General features: G+C 43.0%; 2 long non-coding RNA genes across 6 annotated transcripts in view; one reads left to right on the forward strand and one right to left on the reverse strand.

The window, feature by feature from the left end:
- Nucleotides 1-1,820: 1,820 nt before the first annotated feature.
- LOC149119585 (uncharacterized) lies at nucleotides 1,821-4,238 on the reverse strand. The gene is made up of 3 exons (XR_016227574.1): nucleotides 4,036-4,238; nucleotides 2,085-2,145; nucleotides 1,821-1,945 (listed from the first exon to the last, which is right to left on the reverse strand). It is a non-coding gene; the product is annotated as an uncharacterized LOC149119585 (long non-coding RNA).
- A 13,663-nt stretch (nucleotides 4,239-17,901) lies between these two features.
- LOC149119586 (uncharacterized) overlaps nucleotides 17,902-24,643 on the forward strand; it is a 138,501-nt gene continuing 131,759 nt past the window's right edge. For 3 of the 5 annotated variants that reach the window (XR_016228556.1, XR_016228555.1, XR_016228557.1), the window contains exons 1-2: nucleotides 17,903-18,057; nucleotides 19,722-19,823. This is a non-coding gene — a long non-coding RNA (uncharacterized LOC149119586). Of the gene's footprint in view, nucleotides 18,058-19,721; nucleotides 19,824-24,643 lie in introns of all 5 variants that reach the window. The other 2 variants (XR_016228558.1, XR_016228559.1) reach the window with 1 other exon arrangement.

The raw sequence follows: 24,643 nt of genomic DNA on the forward strand, positions 1-24,643 counted from the left end.
AGATAAGACAGAAATCTCACTTCAATTTTTCCACATGACAAAAGGCTTATCAACATTAACAAGTACTATCTTTAATTCTTTGTCTCCAATGAGAATCATGCTTCATTATTAAACTGCTGAGTAAGAAAAAAAGAATGCCTATTAGGTATTAACTGAGATAATTAAATCTATTCCATTTAAGAATTTTGTTCAACTGGGATCACCTCAAACACTATGTCTTAACATTAATGAGCCTTCAAGAGTTCTCTTTTCATCTTAGTAATTGCCTGGGTGAAAATTCATTTTGTTCCAGTTGCCACACTTTAGAATAAAACCAATACGTCCCCTGGTTCAATATCTTCTAAGAGAGCATTCTCAACCCACTGGCATGGTATCTATGCCAATAGCACCAGCATCACCTGAGGACTTGTTAAAAATGCAAATTCTTGGGCTCACCCAAGACCTACTGAATCAGAACCCATAGGGATGGGACCCAGCAATCTAGAAGTTTAACAAAGTTTTCAGGTGATTCTCATTAGCACTAAAGGTTGAAAACCACTGTTCCAAACTATGTGGTCCAAGAGATGAGAGGTCAGATGAAAGAATATGGGGTAGTTGCAGAAACTGTGAGATCCAGTACCATCTGTGATATTTGTTTTTGCGACTTTGGAGAAACCATCACACTACTCTGAGCTGGAATTTCCTCACTTTTTTCACCTTTTCCCAAGTATTTCTTTATTTTGAAAGGCAGAGTGACACACACAGAGGAGAGGAAGAGAAAGAGAGAGAGAGAGAGAGAGAAACGCACGATCTTCTATCCACTGGCTCACTCTCACACCCTGAATTCCTGTAATAGCCAAGGCTGGGCAAGGATGAAACCAGGAGCCCAGAACTCAATCCAGGTTTTCCACATGGATTGAAAGGACCCAAATACTTGAGCCACTATCTGCTTATTGGGAAAAAGGTGAGGCTGAGAAGTGAAATTTATCAAATTTCCATGCCTTTCTGCCATTTTTCTGTGCCTCCTTATCTGTGCCTCTATGGCAACAGATGTCATGGTAACCAACAGGCCCACCTGCCTTGGCTAGCTGTCCACAACTCTGTTATGTAACTGTTTGGCAATGAGCCATTATTGTCTGTAAGCCAATATAAGCAACTGGGGGACATAGTTAATTGCGGCAACTGGTGGACATGCAGATGCGGATGCTGGCAGATGGATGTGGACATGAGGAAGCATATGTGTGGATGTATGTATATGTCTCTCGTGCATATGTCCAACTGCCTCCAAGGAAACAAAGGCAGATATCTCCTGTGGCCCAATTGCTGTTATAGGCCAATGGCTGTGTTTTGTGTATTTCTCACTGTTGCTGTGAATAAAGGAGGTATAAATCTACAAACGACTCTGGTTTTCTGACCTGTTGGAATCCAAATCTGCTTGTCTGGGAACTAAGTACCAGGCAAGTACCCACCGTCTCCAAGATGCATATTAGCAGGAAAGTGGATTGGAAGTGGAATACCTAGGACTTGAACCAGGCATTCCAATGTGGGATGTGAGTATCCCAAGTGACTGCACCAAACACCCACCCCTAGAATGATCTTTAATATTAAGGCACAGATTCTGAGGTCATCTCAAGTGACCAATTATTAGGAAGTTGAATTTATGTAGTACACTGTTTTTCCTAACAATGACAGATTAATGAATCGCTGTTCTACACAGAAAAGGTAAATGGGTACAAGGAGCAAATGCAGACAAATCACATTAGATAATTATGTAAAAGGACTAATTTATTACTTTAAAAACAGCATCATTGAAATGCTTTGAAATATATAATTGTAAGTGTGGATTCAGGTATATTTGATGCATTGTTGTGATGTTTTATATGAGTTTCACAAGCAGAGGTTGGAGGAGAAAATCCTTTCATGAAACTATCCTCCCCACCCTGAGATTGCTCCAACAGGTGAGGACCTGCAATGAAAATTTAAATATGAAGACTAAAAGACTATCACCTAGATCCTGGGAAATATAATCTAGTCTTTGTTATCCTTTGTCAATCGTAGAGAAATCTACCCCATATCACTGGAAGTTAGGGGATCTGGGCTCTTACCTTAGAGAACTTGTATGAACTTGGTATATTTATATTTGTTCTTTGGTTGTACTTCCCTCATCTGTAAAATGATGAAACATAATATTAGACTATATTAGATAATACTGTATCTAGATAAGACTAGATCTATATAAAATATAAGACCATGACATATATCTAGGTTAGGATAGAGAAAATTGAAGATTGTCTTCAAGCCTGAGATCTCATCATTTTCTATTATGTTTTCCACCCCATGTCAGCCACCTTTTGTCTTGGTCATGTTCAACTAGCTTCACCCCTTCAAATTCGGTCTCACACATCTCACTCTTTGCCTACTACTTTCTGTGTTTTTAGTTTACTTTTTCAAATACACTCACTCCAACATTCTTTCACATCACTAGGATCTCCGATGCATGATCCCTTTTTCATCCCCTAAAATAGTCTCATAAATCTTTATTAGAATCCATGGTATATGATTACAACCCTCCCTTTGCTTAAGTTTTTAACTCCTTTCCCTCTTTCTTCCTCCACCACAGTGACTTGGCACAACTGCAACTCTGGTGTCTGAGGTCACACTCTCTTGGAAACAGACTGTGATATTTGTATGCAAGAGCTTTATAGGGTCATGCTTTTCAGGACATAAAGTGGGAGAGGTGAGAGAAGCAGGATGGGGCCAAAGGAGAAGCTGAAATGGATGCATTTTAGAAGCATCTACTGATCCAATAGGTGTTCCGAGGAGCAGGGATGACCCCTCAGAACCATCCCAATGTTGTGCTAATATTACCGAACATTTTCACTCTTTTCATTGACCACTCATTAAATGAGGGATGCTTTGGGAAAGGGGTGTGAGGCAGTTATCTTCAGCTGAGGGCAATTCCTGGAGAGCGATTCAGCTGAGAGTTATGAACCTCCCAGATCCCTGGCAGCTGAGGACGAGAGGCTCAGCTTTGGGGAGAACCTGGGGAGATGGCTACCCATCACCTGCTCCAGGTCTGCAACTGAGTAGCTGAATGAGGCTGGGAAGAAACTGAGAAGTAAGCTGAATAGTGTTACTTTACATTTATCATCACAAATCTCCAGGGAGCTTCACATCAGCTCACAATAGAAATGTTCCTTTTTCATGCCTTCATGATGCTCTTTTAACTCCTTTTACCTACATTAAATCTTTTTTTTAAGATTTTATTTATTTGAGAGGTAGAGTTACAGATAGTGAGAGGGAGAGACAGAGAGAAAGGTCTTCCATCCACTGGTTCACTCCCCAAATGGCTGCAAGGGCCAGAGCTGTGCTGATCCGAAGCCAGGAGCTTCTTCCTGGTCTCCCACATGGGTGCAGGGGCCCAAGGAATTGGGCCATCTTCTACTGCTTTCTCAGGCCATAGCAGAGAGCTGGATGGGAAGAGGAGCTGCTGGGACTAGAATGGGCACCCATATGGGATGCCGGCGCCACAGGTGGAGGATTAACCCACTGAGCCACAGGGGCCAGCCCCCCTACCTTCAATCTTGACTGATAACCTTGTGATTTATTTGAAAAAAAAAATAGAAGCAATGAGAGGAGAACTTCCATATTTTTCTTCAACCAATACAGTAATGTACATACAAGCCCACCCCTTTGCTACAATGGTGAGTTGTAGATATCCCCATCTAAGTTCCACTCCTCCTTGTGATGTGGGCATTGAGTTTATTAGTTTTAAATTCAGATTCTTGTCTCTCACAGACACAGAACTACTAAGCAGAGAGTGGTATATTGTGCACAAAGAGAAACCAAGTTTATTTGGCAGAGGGAGAATAAACATACAGTGACTTGTAAGTGTGGGCTGCCTTACAGAGAAAATACACAACATGAAAGGGCCCATAAACTAGGGAGAAAAACAGAAACTGAAAATGGTACCTATGATAGGGAAATCTGTCTCAGAACAGGAGAGCAACAGAGTGAATACGCCCCCACTAAAGTGCCAGAAGATAGGTGAAGTACCTTCAAGTGAGATCCAAGGGAGAAACAGTGCTCTCCACCTTTTGTTTCCTGTGCACACAGGTCCTGGATGCAACACATGCATCATGGGAAGGTGGATAGTTTTGATTGAAAAGTATGGTATGTGGGGCCTGCGTAGGGGGAGTGGCATGTCACTTTCGGCACCACAGACCTAATTAGCTGCCTGCCTATTTATCCAGCTCCCCAGAACTAACTAGCTGCCTATTTCTCCCACATCATTTATAGTAGATTCCACTCACCCTTACTCAATGGAATACCTTTACAGTTTTCCCTTTTCTCTCTTGCACTGTCATTTTCTCTCTTCCTGCTGCTTCATTCTCACTGATGTGAAAACATGGGAACAAAATTCTTCACTTAAAAATTATCCTTCTGGGTATGCATCACTCTTCAGCAACTCCCTTTCCTGCTTCACTTTACAGAAAGCTCATTGACAGACTTTTCTGTATTCCTTGACTTCCTACTTTTCCTATTTTTTCACTTTTCTTCTCGTTCTTTAAAACTGTTTAAAATATATCAATTATTTTCATTATATTTGACAGACAGACACACACAGAATTTCTTCTAGTTTCTCATCTGCTAGTTCACTTTCCAAATGGCAGGCTGGGACAGGCTGAAGCCAGGACACTTGAACTCAATCCAGGTGTCCATAACAGGTGTCAGAGACCCAAGCAGTTGAGTTGTCACCCATGGCCTCCTGGAATGTGCATAGCAGGATGATGGAACTGGAAATGCAGCCAGGATTTGAACCCCAGGCACTTGTATATGAGATGCAGAAGTTCCAAGTGGAGGCTTAACCACCACACCAGATGCCCTCTCTATATTCTCATTCTTTCTTATCCCTTCTGCCATAGCTCCCACTACTTCACAGATACTGCGTTTGTCAAGATCTCTGTATCTCCATGTTGTCTTACTTGACCCACCTGCAGCATTCTTTTCTTCAAACATTTCCCTCACTTGGTTTCAGGGATACCATCACCTCCTGGTTTTCCCTCTACCTCACTGACTGTTTTGTTTCAACTGCATTTGGGGGTTCTTTCAAATTTTCCCAACCTGTACATTTTGAACAGCCTCAGGGCTAAGTCATCAAAGTTATTTCCCTCTCTTTCTACACACAATTCGTAAGTGATCACACCGATGGTGGCTTTTATACCAGAATTTTCTCCCAAACCCCAGACTTAGACATGCAGCTGACTATTTGATATCTCTACTTGGCTAGTAAGAATAATTACTAAAATGGATTATTCATTTTATGTATGCCAGGTATTCTTGTAATCCCTTCATGTGTATTCATTCAAACACCGCATGTCCAACAGGCATCTCTAATTTACCACATCTACAATAGGGGCTCTGTTTCTCAGTCCCACCCGAATCAACTCCTCTCTCAGTGCCCACCTCAGTGAAAGGCAGCACCTTTCAACCAGTTGTTCAGGCTGAAACCTTCAGGTTCATCAGAACTCCACTACTTCTCTCATGGCCCACCATCTAATCCGTCAGCAAACCCTTTTAGTTCTATTTTCGGAATATATCTGGAACCTGGACAATCTTATCACCCTTATCACTACCATCGGCTCCAAGGCTCCATCAGGTTGCCTGGAGTATTGTTTCTTTACTTGTTCTCTTTTTTCGCTATTTCCCCCTTGCCAAACAGTGCCTAAGTGGGCCTTTTAAAAACACATCAGATTAGTGCTTACTTTGCTGAAAGCTTCTAATAAATTCCTATCTCAGGGGCAAACAAATTTTTAAATTTTTACTGTGACCAATCACGCCCTAAATGGCAGGATCCCAGTTAACTTTCTCCATTCATCTCTTCCCACTCTTCACCTCCATCATTGTGATCCCTGCTGTCCCTTCAGCTTCCTCCACACAAAGCCTTCCACCACAGGACTGTGTATTCTGCTCTATCTGGGAAACAGGTTGACATGGATGTCATCGTGCCTAACTGAAACAGGCATTTGAAGATAGCTCACTAGAAGAGTTTCATTTAACATATATACTCTGATTACCTTGAACTAGCAAGCAAAGCCATGAAGTTATTATTTTTGCATAACTATCTCATGTAAACAGACGTTCCCTGTATAAAGTTAAAACAAAGTGTGGACTTGTCCTGCGAGGCCCGTGCACTGTTCGGATGGTGGGGTGACGTGGTTCTTCGACAAGAAGCACCGGGGATAAGTTTCGGTGAACATGACCACTTATTAATGATCAAGTACACCTTGTAAAAGGCAGGCAGAGTGGGCGTAGCTAATTCAGGGCAACACTAATTCTATAGGATAAATGTGATACTGGCGCCACTATGCTTGTCCGATCAGCTTGAAGGTCACTAGGCTACAGTAGCTTTCCTGGTGGGCCTGGGCCACACCCTGAAGCAGTTTACCTGATTGGCAATTATAAGGCTCTTCAACAGAAGGTGGGGGTGGGGGAAATGTGCCTGGGCTGCTGCTGCCTGCCAGCAGTCAGGTTAATCTCCTGCATGGGCTAGGCAGGCAGTCTCCCAGCCAGGCTTAGGGTCACCCACAACACAGGAACAGATTACATATAGAACTGCAGCTAAGACTACATGTTTCTACTATTGAACTCAACAATGGTGATTTAGTTTTAGCAAAGCATTGTAATCCATCATATTGCACAAATGCTGATCACTTGAATTTTATTGGCCCTGTAGTTTTGTTTGTATTTAATTCATAAAATAGCTTTTATAGTTACATACATGTGATAAGCACAGAGTTTATTTTTAGCTTTATGTTTGGAAGTCCTTAAGTACTATTATAATAGACATGATGACACAACACTGGACTCTGAAAGCATACGATGGGGGCTGTTGCTGTGGTGTAGTGGGTGGGGGCGCTGCCTGCAGTGCCGGCATCCCATATGGGTGCTGGTTTGAGTCCTGGCTGCTCCACTTCTGATCCAGCTCTCTGCTGTGGCCTGGAAGGGCAGCGGAGGATGGCCCAGGTCCTTGGGCCCCTGCACCCACGTGGGAGACCTGGGGGAGGCTCCTGGTTCCTGGTTTCTGACTGGCGCGGCTCTGGCCGTTGCGGCCTGTTGGGGACTGAAGCTGCGGGAAGACCTCTCTCTCTCTCTCTCTCTCTCTCTCTCTCTGCCTCTCCTCTCTCTGTGTAAATCTGACTTTCAAATAAGTAAATAAATCTTCAAAAAAAGAACATCACCAGGGTGGGCTCGGCCTTATCACCGAGCCCTGTACAAGGAGGGAGTCTTCTCCCACTCAATGCTGAAGAGAGTATCAGATACATACTCTGGCCCAGGAGAAAGCAAATGTCCAAGTAGGAGCACTCCTCTCCCAAGAATTAGCAGGAAGCTGGGGACTTTAGTCTGGTAACTGGGAGGAACTGAATTCTGTCAACTCTCAGTGAACCTGGAAGAGGACCCCAACCCTCAGATGAGAACCACAGCCCAGACAACACCTTGATGTCAGCCCAAGGAGATGCTGTGCAGAATCCAGAAACAACAGGCCCAGACTCTAACTTAAAAAAACTGTGAGACAGGGTCAGCGCTGTGCCCGCTGCCTGCAGTACTGGCATCCCATATGGGCACCGGTTCGGGACACGGCTGCTCCACTTCTGATCCAGCTCTCTGCTATGGCCTGGGATAGCAGTGGAAGATGGCCCAAGTCCTTGGGCCCCTGCACCTGCGTGGGAGACCCAGAGGAAGCTCCTGGCTTTGGTTCTGCACAGCTATTGTGACCAACTGGGGAGTGAACCAGCAGATGGAAGATCTCTCTCTTTGCCTCTCCTCTCTCTGTGTAACTCTGACTTTTGAATAAATAAATAAATCTTTTAAAAAAGTATCTCAATTAAAAAAATCTGAGATAATACATTTGTGTTGTTTTATGCTGTGGAGTTGGTGACAATGCATTCAGCAAAAGGAAACAGTCACAGAAACCATTTCTTTTTTCAACCGACTGTATTGGAATCTTACAGAAACTGTCTATGTAACTCTGGAGCAAGGTGGTATGGAGTAAATATCACTGTCTCTATTTATTCCATGAGCCCAAATTTCATTATTGTAGGACTATGCCTGAAAAATCTTCAGAATGTCAAAGGAAGCAAAATAAATAATCAAAACCCAATAGCAACAAGGGAGCCAGCAGTAATGCAGGGTGGCAAGGGCCTCCAGCTCTGGCCATGGACACCCAGCGAGGAGTCTTGACTTAGTCTTGAGGCACCTGTGATGTGCTGTGCAGAATTACAGGTCCATGCTGAGTTAACAAGGTCCCTGGGGATGAATTTCACTTACAGGAAGTAATTTTAAGTAATAGAAACTGTGATGAATCAACATTATAAACTACACACAAGCCATACACTGGACACTTCAAAGGCAGAATTGTTGGCATATTCTCTTTGGTGGTAAAAACTACATCTGAGCAGGGAGAAGTTGAGGAGAGTCTCTTCTCCTGCAGATTCCTTCAGGCTGTCTACAGCAGGGGCTGGCAAATTTTTCTGGAAAGGGCCAGATTTGAGGCTTTGGCGGCTATTGGGATCTGCAGCAACTTGACTCAACACTGATACTACAGTGTGAAATCAGCCGCAGACAAGGATACAAAAATGAAGAAGCACGGCTACGTTGCACTAAAACTTCATCTACAAGAACACAATGTGAGCCAGATTTGGTCCAAGGGCGCTAGTTTGCCAACTCTGGTCTAGATAGGCGAGGAGGGCCTGAACTAGCAGTAGCATTTGGGGGAATAGAATGGAGAGCACAGATCTAAGAGGCATTATGGGAATACAGCTCCCAGGAGGTTCCAACTAATTGTTTGTCAGGGAAGAGAAGGTGACTTCAGACTTTGGAGGCTGAGAAGACAGTGGTAACATGATCTAAAATGGGAACGGAGGTGGAAGAGATGGTTTGTGTGTGTGTGCGTGTGTGTGTGCGTGTGTGTTAGGGGGTGGTGGAGAAATTGCAATGGCTATTCAAGTAACAAATTTGAAGCATGTTTACAGGATTTTTGTGGAAAGGAATAGGAGGCAATTAGAAGTTAAGAAACACACACACACACACACACAGAGAGAGAGAGAGAGAGAGAGAGAGAGATGGTTGGGAAATATGGAAATTACTTCCATGGGTGTGATATGCCTTGAAGTCATGGGTGTAGGTGAGATCACAAACAGAAGATTTGTAGGATATGAGCAAGCATATACAAAAGTGCTCTTTAAACAGTAAAGAATTATACAAATGTAAAATATTCCTAACATTTCATGTGACAAACAGAAGCATAAAAGCCAGTAACTATTGTTTTATGTCTAAGAATTCCTGCTAGTTCCCAGTTATTGCATTTTCAGCCCGAAGCGGCCTTTGAACAGTGCTGTTTTCTTCCCAGTGTGCATACCTTGAGATTACAATGCATTAAACAATGTTCACATGATGACATAGTGCTTCCCCCACACCAGCAGGTACTCTGAATCCCTATTTGATAGAAACAAATTTCTAAGAGGGCTGACGCACAAACACAGATATGCCACTTTAATATTAAGTTCAGACACTTGGAGTTTACTTAAATGAAGAACGAGGCAGAAAATTTAGAGGTATCCATGTGAAGTCACTTAGGACAAGAGACACAGAATATAGGCATGAAACCTAGAGAAAATAGGCAGTTGCAGTAGCCCTGGACCCTAGAAGTCTTTCTCTTCCCTACTCTCAAGGAGCATTTTAGTTATGCATTAATGATGAACAAATGGTTTCCAAATGTAGTGACTTAAAAACAAGCATGTGGGCCAGAGCTGCAACTCACTAGGCTAATCCTCCACCTGCAGGCCAGTACTCTGGGTTCTAGTCCTGGTTGGGGCGCCGGTTCTGTCCCAGTTGCTCCTCTTCCAGTCCAGCTCTCTGCTGTGGCCCGGGAAGGCAGTGGAGGATGGCCCAAGTCCTTGGGCCCTGCACCCGCATGGGAGACCAGGAGGAAGCACCAGGCTCCTGGCTTCAGATCGGTGCAGCACGCCAGCCGTAGCAGCCATCTTGGGGGTGAACCAACGGAAGGAAGACCTTTCTCTCTGTCTCTCTCTCTCACTGTCTCACTCTGCCTGTCCAAAAAAAATCAAACATGTGATTATATTTCATGAGTTTATATACATGGGATTTGGGTACCACTTGGCTGCATTATTCCTCTGTATTCTTGTTGATTCGATGGAAACACTTTCAGGTATTCAGCTGGTGTATGAAGTGGTCTGGGAGACCCAAGAAAGCTTGACCTATATGTTGCCATAGCCCTTCAGGCTATTGTAACAAAATACCATTACCTGGGCGGCTTCTGAACAACAGACATTTATTACTCACAGTTTTGGAGGCTGGACGTCCATGACCAAGGCGCTGACAGATTTGGTTCTGGTGTAGGCTCACTCTTGGGTGCAGGGGTGGTGTTTCTGCACTGTGTCCTCACAGGGCAGAAGTGCCAGCGGGTTTTCTGGGGTCTCTTCTATGAGGACACTGCCCATTCACAACACCTAGCCTCAGCACACATAATCACCTCCCTACTGCTGATGCCATCGGGTTAGGTTTCAGTTTGCATGTATCAGGGTTTTCTATGGGGTACCGACAGAAACATTTAGATCATAGTATGTGTCTAGTGTGGCTGGAAGCCTGGGCTTAGCTGTGATGGAGGACCAGGAATGCTGTACACGGCCTCTCTAGCATGGTGGCTTCAAGATGGTCAGATTTATACATAGTAGCTCAAGATCGGGAAGGAATGATCCAGAACTACAAAGTGCTTGCTGCATGGGCTTGTGTGGCCCTGCCTTGTAACCATGTTGTATTACTTATATCAATTCCTATTGAACATGGTGTTTATGAATCTGCCGGATTCAGGGAAGGGAACGGCAGCAAATGTCATCCATAGAAGGAAGGAGTGTCAAGCAAGGTTCAAGATCACCACAAAGGCCGAGTGACAGAAGAGCTTATTCAGAGACTCCTTGTTAATCTGGACGCTGCTACTGAGTTCAGAACTGCTGAAGGCCTCTGAGGAGCTATGTAGTTGCACCTTGTAATTGTCTTTCTGAGAAAACTTGATCAGCTAATGAAGTCCAAGTTCTCTACCCCATTGGTCCAGCACTGCTCCACGGATTGCAAACTTCCTCATGTTTCCATGACAATTGATATAGCCCTTTTTGTAGCATCAGGAAGATTCTGCATCAGAGAAGTAGAACTGTCTTCAGGGAACCAGACACACAGTGAGCAGAATTGAGGTGCTGTCAAGTCACACGACCATGGAGGCCATTGCCGTATCAATCTATGGGGTAAGACGTGGCAATGAGATGCTCAGAGCAGGTTCCTTATAAATGTACAGTGCCTTGAACTTCCCTATGAGTAAGCCAAGGATGAAGGCAAAGGAGCTATCTGGTGTAAGGCCATGCAGTAAAGACTCTTGATTTCTTCCCGCAATTCCTCAGGTTCCTAATGAGCTTGTCCGTGTCAGGCACGGTCAGTCAGTGCAGATCCTACTGAAGATGGGAAAGTACCCACCTTCTTGTGCTGACTTTTCCTCCTCAAGGCTGCTACCACCACTCTGGAAATGCTTCATTAATCACTGCTATGCTCCTGATCAGGAAATGTCTTGCTGCTATCAGATTTTCCTGAGATGGGAAACAACAGAGCTGGGCCAGGCCAGGTCCCGGTCCCAGAGGAGAAAGCATGGAGAGTGAGCAGCCCGGGTGTGAGTGTGCCCTTAGCTCTCCAGTGACTCCCCACAGGGCAGATCGATAATCATAACCCACTCTCTGGCCCCTAACGCGAGTTGACATTGAGCCTGGTTGGTGATGTTTCTCATTTTGTCTGATGGACATTGTCAGGGGAGAAACTGGTGCAGGGGAATGAAAAGGGTGACAGTAGTTTAGTCTAGAGGCCAATGTGAAGGCCTCTGAGGGAGATGTTACAGTCACTATATTCTAAGCGAAGGTATGTAGCCATTTGTATTCTCTACTAGAGCAGGCTGGCTCATCTCTTTACAAAAGGCACTCCCAAGGGGTCGAATATGCCTAGGACAACCCCCTGCCCATGGGGGATTTTTTTTTGTGGTTTCATTATTTGAAAGCATAGTGTTGCATGGCATGCTGTGAAAGTTCCCCAAATCATTCTAGACCCTGGCTGTTTTGTTTCACGAGGGCCTGGGGAAGTCCAGGATGTGACTCAGAGGGAGAAGGGCTGCTCAGCTCCGTGTTTGGGGAGGAGAACTGTGATCGCAGATTCTTCTGTCTACCTCCATTTCCTGCCACGCACCCTACTCGCGAGACCCAGAAACACATTTTGAACATGGCGCCCAAGACCACAGCTTGGCCGCTGATAGGTTACCCCGACTCCAGGAAAGCGCATGTGCACACTGAACCTGTGCTGGAGCCCTGGGCGGCGCTAAGCTTGATCTGCATAACAACATGGTGGCCTTGGCCTACTAACAAGGGTCAGTACTGGCCGCCAAAGTGTGTGGCAGTGGTGGCAGTGACATCGTGGCCCCCAACTCACCTCGCCCCTCCTCCAGCCGGGGTCAACACCGAAACATCAGACATCGAAGCAGCGGCGGCCTCCCAACATCAAGTAAGTGGCCCAGCCCAGAAACCACGATCACACACGCACAACCTACGGCCTGGCAAGGAAACATAGCAGAGGTGGGGTGATCAGGACCCTGTCCACTAATTCTGAGCCTACTGACACCGGGAGAGGCCTCTGTTAACGTTTCCTGCCGTCCTCCTCCTCCGTGAGCAGTGCCCGGCGTCCCCAGCCCAGAGGCTTCTGCCATAGTTTCAGCGTTTTCTGCGTGCCTAGCTGCCGTCATCAGTCACCATGAATCTGGGGGTGGGAACCAGTATTGGCTCCGGGTCCGAATTCAGTGTGGGAGGTAAATACCACGTGTTGCGGAAGATGGGGTCTGGCTCCTTTGGGGAGGTTTATCTGGCCATGGACGTCATGAGCGGTGAGGAAGTGGCAGTGAAGGTGGAGCCGCATAACACCAGGCACCCTAAGTTGCTCTTGGACAGCAGCATGTACAAAATCCTTCAAGGTGGAGTTGGGATCCCCCACATGCGATGGTTCCGTCGGGAGAGAGATAGGAACATGCTGGGTATGGATCTTCCGGGACACTGTCCAGAAGATCTCTCAGCAACCTCTGGGCTGTAGTACATTTTAGTAATATGTCCTGTAGCAAGCAGAAGAAACTGTGACAGCAGTAACTTAATTTCTCATTCACAAGGAAGTGGTGGATTGGGAAGGTTGGTTGAATGTGCAGTTGTATAGACATCAAACGGTGTATGTCAGAGCCAGTGAGCCAGATTACCAGATTGTTAACTTGATCCCTTATTGTGAAATGTTGACAAGCCGCTTGTCATGGTCTGGCTGCGTTGAGCTCCTGTTTTAATTGAAAAAGTGGATGAGAGTACCAAGTTTTCTTCTAGCTTCAACACTGAATTGTTCTGTGCAATTTTAATGTTACTGAATTTTCTTTTTTTTTAACTTTTGTTTAATGAATATAAATTTCCAAAGTACAGCTTATGGATTACAATGGCTCCCCCCCCCCCCATAACTTCCCTCCCACCCGCAACCCTCCCCTTTCCCTTTCCCTACCCCCTTCCATTCACATCAAGATTCATTTTAAATTCTCTTTATATAAAGAAGATCAGTTTAGCATATATTAAGTAAATATTTCAACAGTTTGCACCCACATAGATTTGCATTTCCCTGATTGCTAGTGATCTTGAACATTTTTTCATGTGCCTGTTGGCCATTTGGATTTCCTCTTTTGAAAAATGTCTATTGAGGTCCTTGGCCCATCTCTTAAGTGGGTTGTTTGTTTTGATGTTGTGGAGTTTCTTGATTTCTTTGTAGATTCTGGTTATCAACCCTTTATCTGTTGCATAGTTTGCAAATATTTTTTCCCATTCTGTCGGTTGCCTCTTCACTTTCCTAACTGTTTCTTTTGAAGTACAGAAACTTCTCAATTTGATGCAATCCCAAATGTTAATTTTGGTTTTGACTGCCTGTGCTTCTGGGGTATTTTCCAAGAAGTCTTTGCCGGTACCTATATCTTGCAGGGTTTTTCAAATGCTCTCTAGTAACTTGATGGTGTCGGGTCGTAGATTTAAGTCTTTAATCCATGTTGAGTGAATTTTTGTGTAAGGTGTAAGGTAGGGGTCTTGCTTCATGATTCTGCACGTGGAAATCCAGTTTTCCCAGCACCATTTATTGAATAGACTGTCCTTACTCCAGGGATTGGTTTTAGATCCTTGATCAAATATGAGTTGGCTGTAGATGTTTGGATTGATTTCTGGTGTTTCAATTCTGTTCCATTGGTCTATCCATCTGTTTCTGTACCAGTACCATGCTGTTTTGATAACAACTGCCCTGTAGTATGTCCTGAAATCTGGTATTGTGATGCCTCCGGCTTTGTTTTTGTTGTACAAGATTGCTTTAGTTATGCGAGGTCTCCTGTGTCTCCATATGAATTTCAGCATCATTTTTTCTAGATCTGAGAAGAAGTTCTTCGGTATCTTGATTGGTATCGCATTGAATCTGTAAATTGCTTTTGGGAGAATGGACATTTTGATGATATTGATTCTTCCAATCCATGAGCATGGAAGATTTTTCCATTTTTTGGTATCCTCTTCTATTTCTTTCTTTAAGGTTTTGTAATTTTCATCGTAGAGATCTTTAACGTCCTTGGTTAAGTTTACTCCAAGGTATTTGACTGTTTTTGTAGCTATTGTGAATGGGATTTATCTTTTTTTAAACTTTTATTTAATGAATATAAATTTCCAAAGTACGGCTTATGGATTACAATGGCTTCCCCCCATAACGTCCCTCCCAACCGCAACCCTCCCCTTTCCCACTCCCTCTCCCCTTCCATTCACATCAAGATTCATTTTCGATTCTCTTTATATACAGAAGATCAGTTTAGCATATATTAAGTAAAGATTTCAACAGTTTGCTCCCACACAGAAACATAAAGTGAAAAATAACAGATGATTTTTTAAATGATGATGAAATCAGATCAGACCTATTGTCATGTTTAATCCCAGTGAGAGTCAAGTTGGGAATTGATAATTTCTTCTTTTTTTTTTTACAGAAGATCAGTTTAGTATACATTAAGTAAAGATTTCAACAGTTTGCACCCCCATAGAAACACAAAGTGAAATATACTGTTTGAGTACTCGTTATAGCATTAAGTCTCAATGTACAGCACATTAAGGACAGAGATCCTACATGAGAAGTAAGTGCACAGTGACTCCTGTTGTTGACTTTACCAATTGACACTCCTGTTTATGGCATCAGTAATCTCTGAATGGTATTTATCTTAGAAGTTCTTTCTCAGCCGTGGTATTGCCTGTGTATACAAAGGCTGTTGATTTTTGTGCATTGATTTTATATCCTGCTACTTTGCCAAACTCTTCTATGAGTTCCAATAGTCTCTTAGAGTTCTTTGGGTCCCCTAAGTAAAGAATCATATCATCTGCAAAGAGGGATAGTTTGAGTTCTTCCTTCCAAATTTGTATCCCTTTAATTTCTTTTTCTTGCCTAATAGCTCTGGCTAGAACTTCCAGAATTATATTGAATAGCAGTGGTGAGAGTGGGCATCCCTGTCTGGTACCAGATCTCAGTGAAAATGCTTCCAACTTTTCCCCATTCAATATGATGTTGGCCATGGGTTTTTCATAAATTGCTTTGATTGTATTGAGGAATGTTCCTTCCATACCCAGTTTGCTTAGAGTTTTCATCATGAACGGGTGTTGTATTTTATCAAATGCTTTCTCAGTGTCTATTGAGATAATTATATGGTTTTTCTTCTGCAGTCTGTTGATGTGGTGAATCACATTGATTGATTTGTGAATGTTGAACCATCCCTGCATACCAGGAATAAATCCCACTTGGTCTGGATGGATGATCTTTCTGTGTGTTGTTGCTTTCTATTGGCCAGAATTTTATTGAGGATTTTTGCATCTATGTTCATCAGGGATATTGGTCTGTAATTCTCTTTCAATGCTGCATCTCTTTCCGGCTTAGGAATTCAGGTGATGCTGGCTTCATAGAAAGAATTTGGGAGGATTCCCTCTTTTTCGATTGTTGTGAATAGTTTGAGAAGAATTGGAGTTAGTTCTTCTTTAAATGTCTGGTAGAATTCAGCAGTGAATCCGTCTGGTCCTGGGCTTTCCTTTGTTGGGAGGGCCTTTATTACTGTATCAATTTCTGTCTCAGTTATCGGTCTGTTTAGGTTTTCTATGTCTTCCTGGTTCAATTTAGGCAGGTTGCATGTGTCCAGAATCTATCCATTTCTGATAGGTTTCCCTGTTTGCTGGCATACAAGTCCTTGTAGTAATTTCTGATGATTCTTTTTATTTCTGTGGTGTCTGTTGTTACATTTCCTTTTTCATCTCTGATTTTATTGATTTGGGTCTTTTCTCTTCTTTTTCTAGTTAGTTGGACCAATGGGGTGTCAATTTTGTTTATTTTTTCAAAAAACCAGCTCCTCATTTGGCTGATTTTTGTAATGTTTTTCTGGATTCAATCCTGTTGATTTCTTCTCTGATTTTAATTATTTCTCTTCTCCTACTAGATTTGGGTCTGGTTTGCTCAGATTTCCTAGATCCTTGAGATGAAAGCTCATCTTTAAGCATCTTTTGCAGGGCTGGACAAGTGGCGGCAAAGTCTTTCAATTTCTGTTTGTTGTGAAAGGTCTTTATTTCACCTTCATTCACAAATGAGAGCTTAACAGGATATAATATTCTGGGCTGGTAATTTTTCTCTCTTAGTACCTGGGCTATATCTTGCCATTCCCTCCTAGCTTGTAGGGTTTCTGATGAGAAGTCAGCTGTGAGTCTGATTGGAGATCCTCTGAGAGTAATCTGATGTTTCTCTCTTGCACATTTTAGGATCTTTTCTTTATGTTTCACTGTGGTGAGTTTGATTACAACGTGTCATGGTGAGGATCTCTTTTGGTCATGTTTATTAGGGGTTCTATGAGCTTCCTGTACTAGGATGTCTCTGTCCTTCTCCAAACCTGGGAAATTTTCTGCTAGTATCTCACTAAAAAGGCCTTCTAATCCTTTCTCCCTCTCCATGCTTTCAGGAACTCCTAGAACCCGAATGTTGGGTTTTTTAATAGTATCCTGAAGATTCCTGACAATATTTTTTTAGATTTCTAATTTCCTCTTCTTTTCTTTGGTTTGACTGTATGTTTTCCTGTGCTCTGTCTTCTAAGTCTGATATTCTCTCTTCTGCTTCACGCATTCTGTTTTTAAGGCTCTCTAATGTGTTTGTCATTTGATCTATTGAATTCTTCATTTCATTATGATTTCTTGTCACTATCACAGTTTCATTTTCTACTAGTTGTTTCATTTCATTTTGATTCCTCCTTAATATTTCATTTTCATGAGAGAGATTTTTTATCTTGTCCATTAAGGATTTCTGTAGTTTGAGAATTTTTTGTTGAGAACTTCTTAATATTCTTATCAATTTTTTGCGATCCGCTTCTTGCATTTCTTCTATCTCATCATCTTCATAATCTTGAATTGGGGTGTCTGTTTCATTTGGAGGCGTCATAGTGTCTTCCTTGTTCTTGTTACCTCGGCTTTTGCGTTTGTTTGGCATTTTGGATATATTCTTTGTTTTTTTTTTTCTCATTATACTGTGACTCTAGATTAAGAGGACTGTCTGCTTTTGATGGATCCTTAGAGGCTGTGATGGGTGTGGCCAGAGAGCTCTGGTTCTACAAGGTTAAGGGTGTGCCAAAGGTGATTCACCCTGATTGTTCTCTGGCTTGCTCTCGATCGCTCTTTCTCTCTCTCTCTCTCTTTTTTTTTTTTTTTTTGACTCAGTTGGTAAGTAATTCCACACAGCTGAATGGAATTGAGAGTAGTTGATGTATGAAATCTGGCCTCTGTGGGTATTCGTTTGCTTACCAGAGTCAGGTTTTTCTGCTTGGCTAATGAGGGCACCCGCTTTACATATGCAAAATGGTGCACACTGCTTTACTTAAGTAAAATGGAACCTGCCCTTTGTCTTGCTCGGCTTTGTAAGGTGAGTGGAGAGAGAGGCTAAATGTCCGTGCTGGCTCCCCTTATTTATTCGATTTTTTTTCTCTCCTCCAGCCAGCCTGGTGAACTTTCCCCAATGGGGTTTCAGGCCTCGTTCTCTGCAGGCTCTTTCTGCCTTTCCCTGCCAATGTCTCGGGTTACCGAGAGGTTTTTGTCTCACCTCCCCTTCCAGCGCTGGCGCACAGACTCTGCGGCTCCTGCGGGTCCCTGAATTTTCTATTTTTTTAGATTTATATATTTATTTGAAATGCAGAGTTACAGAAAGGCAGAGTCAGAGAGAGAGAGAGAGAGAGAGTTTTTCCTTCCACTGGTTCACTCCCCAGATGGCTGAGCAGATCTGAAGCCAAGAGCCAGGAGCTTCTTCCAGGTCTCTCAGACAGGTGCAGGGGCCCAAGCACTTGGGCCATCTTCTACTGCTTTCCCAAGCCATAGCAAAGAGCTGGATAGGACATGGAGCAGCCAGGACAATAACTGGCACCCGTATGGGATGCTGGCACTGTAGGCATTGGCTTTACCTGCTATACCACAGCACCAGCCCTGAGTTACTGAATTTTCATGGTGAAACCAAAACTTGTTTGTGATTGAAACAGATGTCCTAGAATTGCTGTTTTGGATTCCAGAATTTTCTGTGTACATTTTCCTGCAGCAAATTATGTGCTGCAGATTTCAAAGAAATTCCCCCTCCCAAGTTTGTAGGAAAAAAAATCAATTCTCCATTCTAACCTCCCCCCTCATATTTAAATTTTATATTTTCATAGTATCAATTTCATCCATTTAATTCTTCTTAGTTTTTCTTAGTAGAAAAAAAAATTCAACATTCCTGTTTGGTATAACACTCCTTCTAAGTAATGAAAAATTATTATCAGCTCTCTGTGCAATAATAAATGAAATAAATGTCTTCTTAAAGACATAATTGAAGTTAACATTTGGTTGCATCAAGTATACAGTATTCACCAATTGTTAACAAATGTAAGAACTGAACGTTCCAGTTGGGTAATGGTTATTAGCACAAGGCCAAGCTTTTGCTAATTATTCAGTGTCTTTTTTCTTAATCAAAGAATTGTGATAAAATCCTGGGGCTGGTGTTGTGGTGCAGTGGGTTAAGCTGCTGCCCACAATGCCGGCATCCTATTTGAGTGCTAGTTCAAATCCTGGCTGCTTCACTTCCTATAAAACTCCCTACAAATGCACCTGGGAAAGCAGCAGAATGTAGCCAAAGTGCTTGGGTCCCTGCACCTGTGTGGGATACCCAGCCCCAGACATTGTGACCATTTGGGGAGCCCAATGGAATATTCTCTCTCTCTTCCCTCCCTCTGTAACTCTACCTGTCAAATAAATGAATATATCTTAAAAAATAAAAATAAGTGTGCCAAGAGTAGAGTAAGGTAGAATTAATTCCTGAGAATTATATTTTTATAGTTTTCATATCTTTGATGTCATTGTGGGAGAATAAAATATCCCGCCCCAGTTATTTTTCTTAGCATATTTCAGGTTAGTTATTCAGAGATATTGTAGACCTCTGTAGTCACAGGAGTGGTTCTGAAAAGCTATCCTTTTTAAAAAGAGATTTACATCTATCTACATTAGTAAAGTATGCAGCGGATACAGCTTAAGACATTTATATCTGATATTCTCCTTTCTACCTAGGAGGAATCTTTCCACAGGAAGAAGAGGTTAGAGGTCTGAGCCCTGGTCCAGAGAGGTTGCCATAGGTATCCGTTACCTTGGAGACCTCACCTGCACAAAAAGGTAACACTTGCTTGCTGTGAATCTCCTCCTCAGAGTGTCCATGGCCTTTCCTACCCCCAGAATTCCAAGCCTTTGTGCTTTTGAAACTGTATATAAGCCATCTCACTCCTGTTTGATTCTCAATACCTCCCATGCCTTAGGCATGGAATACAGTTTTCATGTCCTTTTTCCCTATTGTTTATCAGTTTATATTATAGACTGAAATGATCAAAAATTGAAAAGTAAAGGAGTAAGTTTAAACTTCTCTACTGAGGGCACTAGAAAAAGGCTTACGTAAAAAAAATTTGATTAGTAGCTTTTATTATCTGTATATTAGTGGATATACAAAGGAAGTCAGAAATAGTGTGGTATGCCAATCCATTTATTGACTAGTCGTTGAGTGCTTCTTGGTGTCGCACACTCTTCCAGGTAGTTCCTTACAGCAGTGAATAGGATAATGGTTCCTGATCTCAAGGAGCTTTCACTTCAATGGAGGGAAGAAAATAAACAAATAAATTTCAGTGTTACAGTACAGTGTGTTAGGCCTCCACCTGGGAGGCCTGCATCCCATATCAGAGTGCTGGTTCTTTTTTTTAAGATTATTTATTTATTTGAAAGTCAGAGTTACACGGAGAGAGGAGAGGCAGAGAGAGAGGTCTTCCATCTGATGGTTCACTCCCCAGTTGGCCACAACGGCCAGAACTGTGCTTATCTGAAGCCAGGAGCCAGGAGCTTCTTCTGGGTCTCCCACAAGGGTGCAGGGGCCCAAGGACTTGGGCCATCTTCTACTGCTTTCCCAGGCCACAGCAGGGAGCTGGGTCAGAAGAGGAGCAGCTGGGACACAAACCGGTGCCCATATGAGATGCTGGCGCTTCAGGCCAGGGCGTTAACCCACTGAGCCAGAGCGCTGGCCCCAAGAGAGTGCTTATTCTGTCCCTGGTTGCTCTGCTTCTGGTCCAGCTTCCTGCTTCTGTGTCCTAGGAGACAGCAGATGACAGAGGCTCCAGTGCTTGGGTCCTTGCCATCCCCAGGTGACCCTGATGGAGTTACTGTCTCCTGGCTTCAGTTTAGCCCAGCCCTGGCTGTTGCCAGCATTTGGGGAGTAGACTGCAGATGAAAGATAGCTCTCAGTTTCTTTCTCTTTTTCTCCCTGTCACTCTTTTAAGTAGATGAAAAAATAAACAGATAAGCAAAAACTATTTCAAATAATGCCAAGTGCTGTGAACAAAAAATGAAGCAGGATAATGTAATAATGAATGGGTATGTTACTGAAAGCTCAGTCCTGTTCCAGGTGCCAAATCAAAATAACAAGGACAATGTTTGAGGAAGAGAATATTTAATCTGTTGACAAATAAGGGGATATCAGACTTCCATCTCAAGAACTACTGCCTGGGGTAGCACTGTGGCTCAGTGGGTTAAGCCAACACCTGCAAAGCTGGTATCCCATATGGGTTCCTTTTCAAGTCCCAGCTGCTCAATTGCCAATCCAGCTCCCTGCTAATGCTCCTGGGAAAGCAGAGAAAGATGATTCAAGTACTTTGTTCCCTGGAACCCATGTGGGAGACCCAGATGGAGTACCAGGATCTTGGCTTTGGCCTGGCCCAGCCTTGGCCATTGTAGCCATTTGGGGAGTGAACTAGCAGATGGAAGATCTATCTCTCTCTCTCTAACTCTGCCTTTCAAATAAATAAATAAATAAATTTAAAAAGAAAAAAAACTACCACTTTGTTGAATGAAGGTGTTTTGAAGTTTTAAAAGGGGCTACAAGAACAGGGAGCTAGACTGGCAAAATTGCAAGAGAGCTGTTAAGTCTTCTGTGGTAGGCACCGAGGCTTGTACGTTCCTTCTCTGTTTCGTCCTTGAGGTCCACATGTGGTGAGATTAGATTTAATCTGATCAGGTTGTGAGATAAAGAACAAGGCACTGTGGACCTTCGGACATTGGTGAGTGGGAATCCAGCAGTCCAGCCCTGAAGCACTCCTCTGCAGACCTGGAATTCCCCTTTCCAGACCTAGAATTCCCTATATGAAACTCCTAGAGACAATACTGGCCACCAACATGCTAGTTATTGGAGAGGCACGTGACCCCATGTGTTAGGTGATTGGAATCTTGTAGGGCCAGCTGTAACACTCCCTCAATTCAGTGAGGGTGGCTAGGAGATTGGGGCCTGATCATATCTAGCGTCTGAAGCCAAGTTCCGCAGGAACTATTTGGAGGCTCAGTTCTAGGTAGACAGGGGACATTAGATTGGGCAATCATTGATGGCTTCTCTGAGGGAGTGACTGTAGGGGTGGGAAAAATGCCCTCTACCTTCTGAGGGTTTGATTATTGAGCCTATGAGGTGAACTGACAATAGACAGGTGAACTGACAATAGACAGATAAACAGGAAAAAACATTTAATTATGAACGTATGCACAAGAGTCCTACTGATAGAAGAGTCCAGGAAGAGTCAGATGACTGAAGCTTACCTCATGTCCTGAGCTGCAGAAGAGAATAGGGGCTTTTGATTTCTGCGTTAGCAGTGGCCACATCTGTAATGAGAGGCTTAAGAGAAGACATTTATGATGAATTAAGGTGGTCTTGTTGTGCAGATAGTGTCACTCAAAGAATAGAAGTTATCTTGGAGCAGCCTTCAGCAGTCTGGGCATAGTGTCAACTTCTAGTCTCTTCTCCTGTAATCTTTCAGCCAATCTTCCCTGGTTGATGAGATTCCTGGGGCACAGATTCATGACAATTGCATTTCTTTTGGAGGGTCTATCATTAGGTAAGAGAAGTTTAGGCAACTTGCTGTTAGCCAGATACCCTTAGTTTGAGGTAATCAGCATGCCAAAGTGGCACATTTTGGAGTGATACTTCCTGAAGTCCTTAATTTCCAGGAAGAAAATGAAACAAGGGAATATGACAGTGAATGGGTGTGCCAAGAGCATTAGATGGGGCAGTTATGGAAGTCTTCTTTGTGGAGGTGACATGAGCTGAGACCAGAAGAGAGCTATTTATGGGAAGATCTGGTTTGGAAGAGTGTTAGGCAGAAATAATGTCACTAGGTAGAAAAAAGCAGGTGTATTTATCGATAAAAAGCGCATTGTGGCTCAAGTTCAGGGAACAAGTAAGGTACAAGAGGAGGAGATTAGCTGGGAGAGGTGGCTGGGGGCAACCCCTATAGAACCTTATAGAACAAGGACATCATTATTGTAACTATAATGGAAATCTATTCTGTAAGCAGGGGAAGGACATGATCTGTTTTAAATTTCTGTAAGATCATCTATCTTCTGGGTGGAGAATAGATTGGAAAAGGAAAAAGAAAACAAAGACATCAATTTAAGGGCTACTGTAATAGTTCAGATAGGAGAAGATGATGCCTTATGAGCAGGGAGATGGAGAAAAGTGAATGGTTTAGATCTATTTTGGAAGCAGAATGGTAAGACTTGCTACCATATTGTGTATGGGGAAAGGAATTAAATGTTCACGCTGGATTTTAAGCTAAAGCAGCTGGGAGGAAGGAGGTACCTTTTTTCTGTTAATGGCAAGAAAGGGGTAGGGGTTGTGGGGAGAAGCAGTTGGGTGGGGCTTGTGGCTGGCATTTAGAAGTTCTGATTTCGAAATATTGAGCAGATATCTATACCTCAAAGGTCTACTTTGAAGCATGGGCTTCCTAAAGGAGTAGTCTTAGTAACACAGTGGTTAAAGATAGGGAAAAGGAATAACCTGTAACAACCCTCCAATAACAGAATCTCTACGATGCCTTGCCACCTGCAGGCTCGCTTCTTAAGTAGATAGAGAAAACTCTTACAATATAATCTCCCTGATCAAGAAAAGAATTGAGAAGACACATGACTAAAACCTTCCGTGTGGGCTTCCGCAATCCCTTCTTCACCTTTGTGATCAGCCCAAGCACTTACACTGGCAGAAAATCTAAGCAAATAGAGGTAATTCTGTAGAGAAATGAACTGTGGGGGAGTCTGGTAGGATTACCAAGATTAATGCAAATGAAAAGAACTGTACTCAAATAAGCGCAAGATAAAATACCAGAATGATTCAGGGAAGAAAAAATAAGGGTTATGTTTTCATTTTAGTCAATAGAAATATGTAGGCAGGAAATAATTTACTTTTTTTTTCATTTGGTAAAATGGTTCAAATAAGAACTTGCGCTTTTAATTAGAAAGTGAACAGAAAGGACCTTTGGTGTTTCTGAACTTGGAATCTCAGTTTTATGCTACTGATGTGGGTAGAAGGTTTAAGAGCCAGAGTTGGCCAGGTTTGAGTTCTCACTGATCTGTAAGGTGAACTCTATAAGGTGTCTTGAGTTGTGATTAAGGCAAGGTGGATTTGATAGTAGAGTCTACTTAAGACACTCTGTTCCTAGGAAAGTGTAAGACTTGTTTAGAATCTCTTCATCTTGGTATGTTGCTAAGAATTCTGTTATGGCATATTTTATTTTAGGGAAATGAGTTGCTTCCCTCTTTTCCTACTCTCCGCATGGCCAGGTTCTGACTTAATATACCCTAGAGTAGGTGCTATGCCCATATCACTCACTGAGGGTTTTAGCCATCACCTGCTGCCTCTCAGGGTGCACATTTGCAGGAGTTTGGAATTGGGAGCAGGTCCAGGGCTTGAATTTAGGTCCTCTGATATGAGATGCAGGCATCCCAACCAATGTTTTAACTGCTAGGCCAGATGACCACCCTGCATGGCATTTTTAATTAAAATTTTATTTATTTGAAAGGCAGAGAGAGAAAGAGTTCCCATCTGTTGGTTCTCTACCCAAATGCCTACTAAGGCCAAGGCTGGGCTGAGGCTGAAGCCAGTAATGGGGAAAGAAATTCAGGTCCTCCACATGGGA

Source organism: Oryctolagus cuniculus, chromosome X, assembly GCF_051225735.1.
Source record: "Oryctolagus cuniculus isolate XC-2025 breed Fujian yellow rabbit chromosome X, ASM5122573v1, whole genome shotgun sequence".
NCBI lineage: Eukaryota > Metazoa > Chordata > Mammalia > Lagomorpha > Leporidae > Oryctolagus > Oryctolagus cuniculus.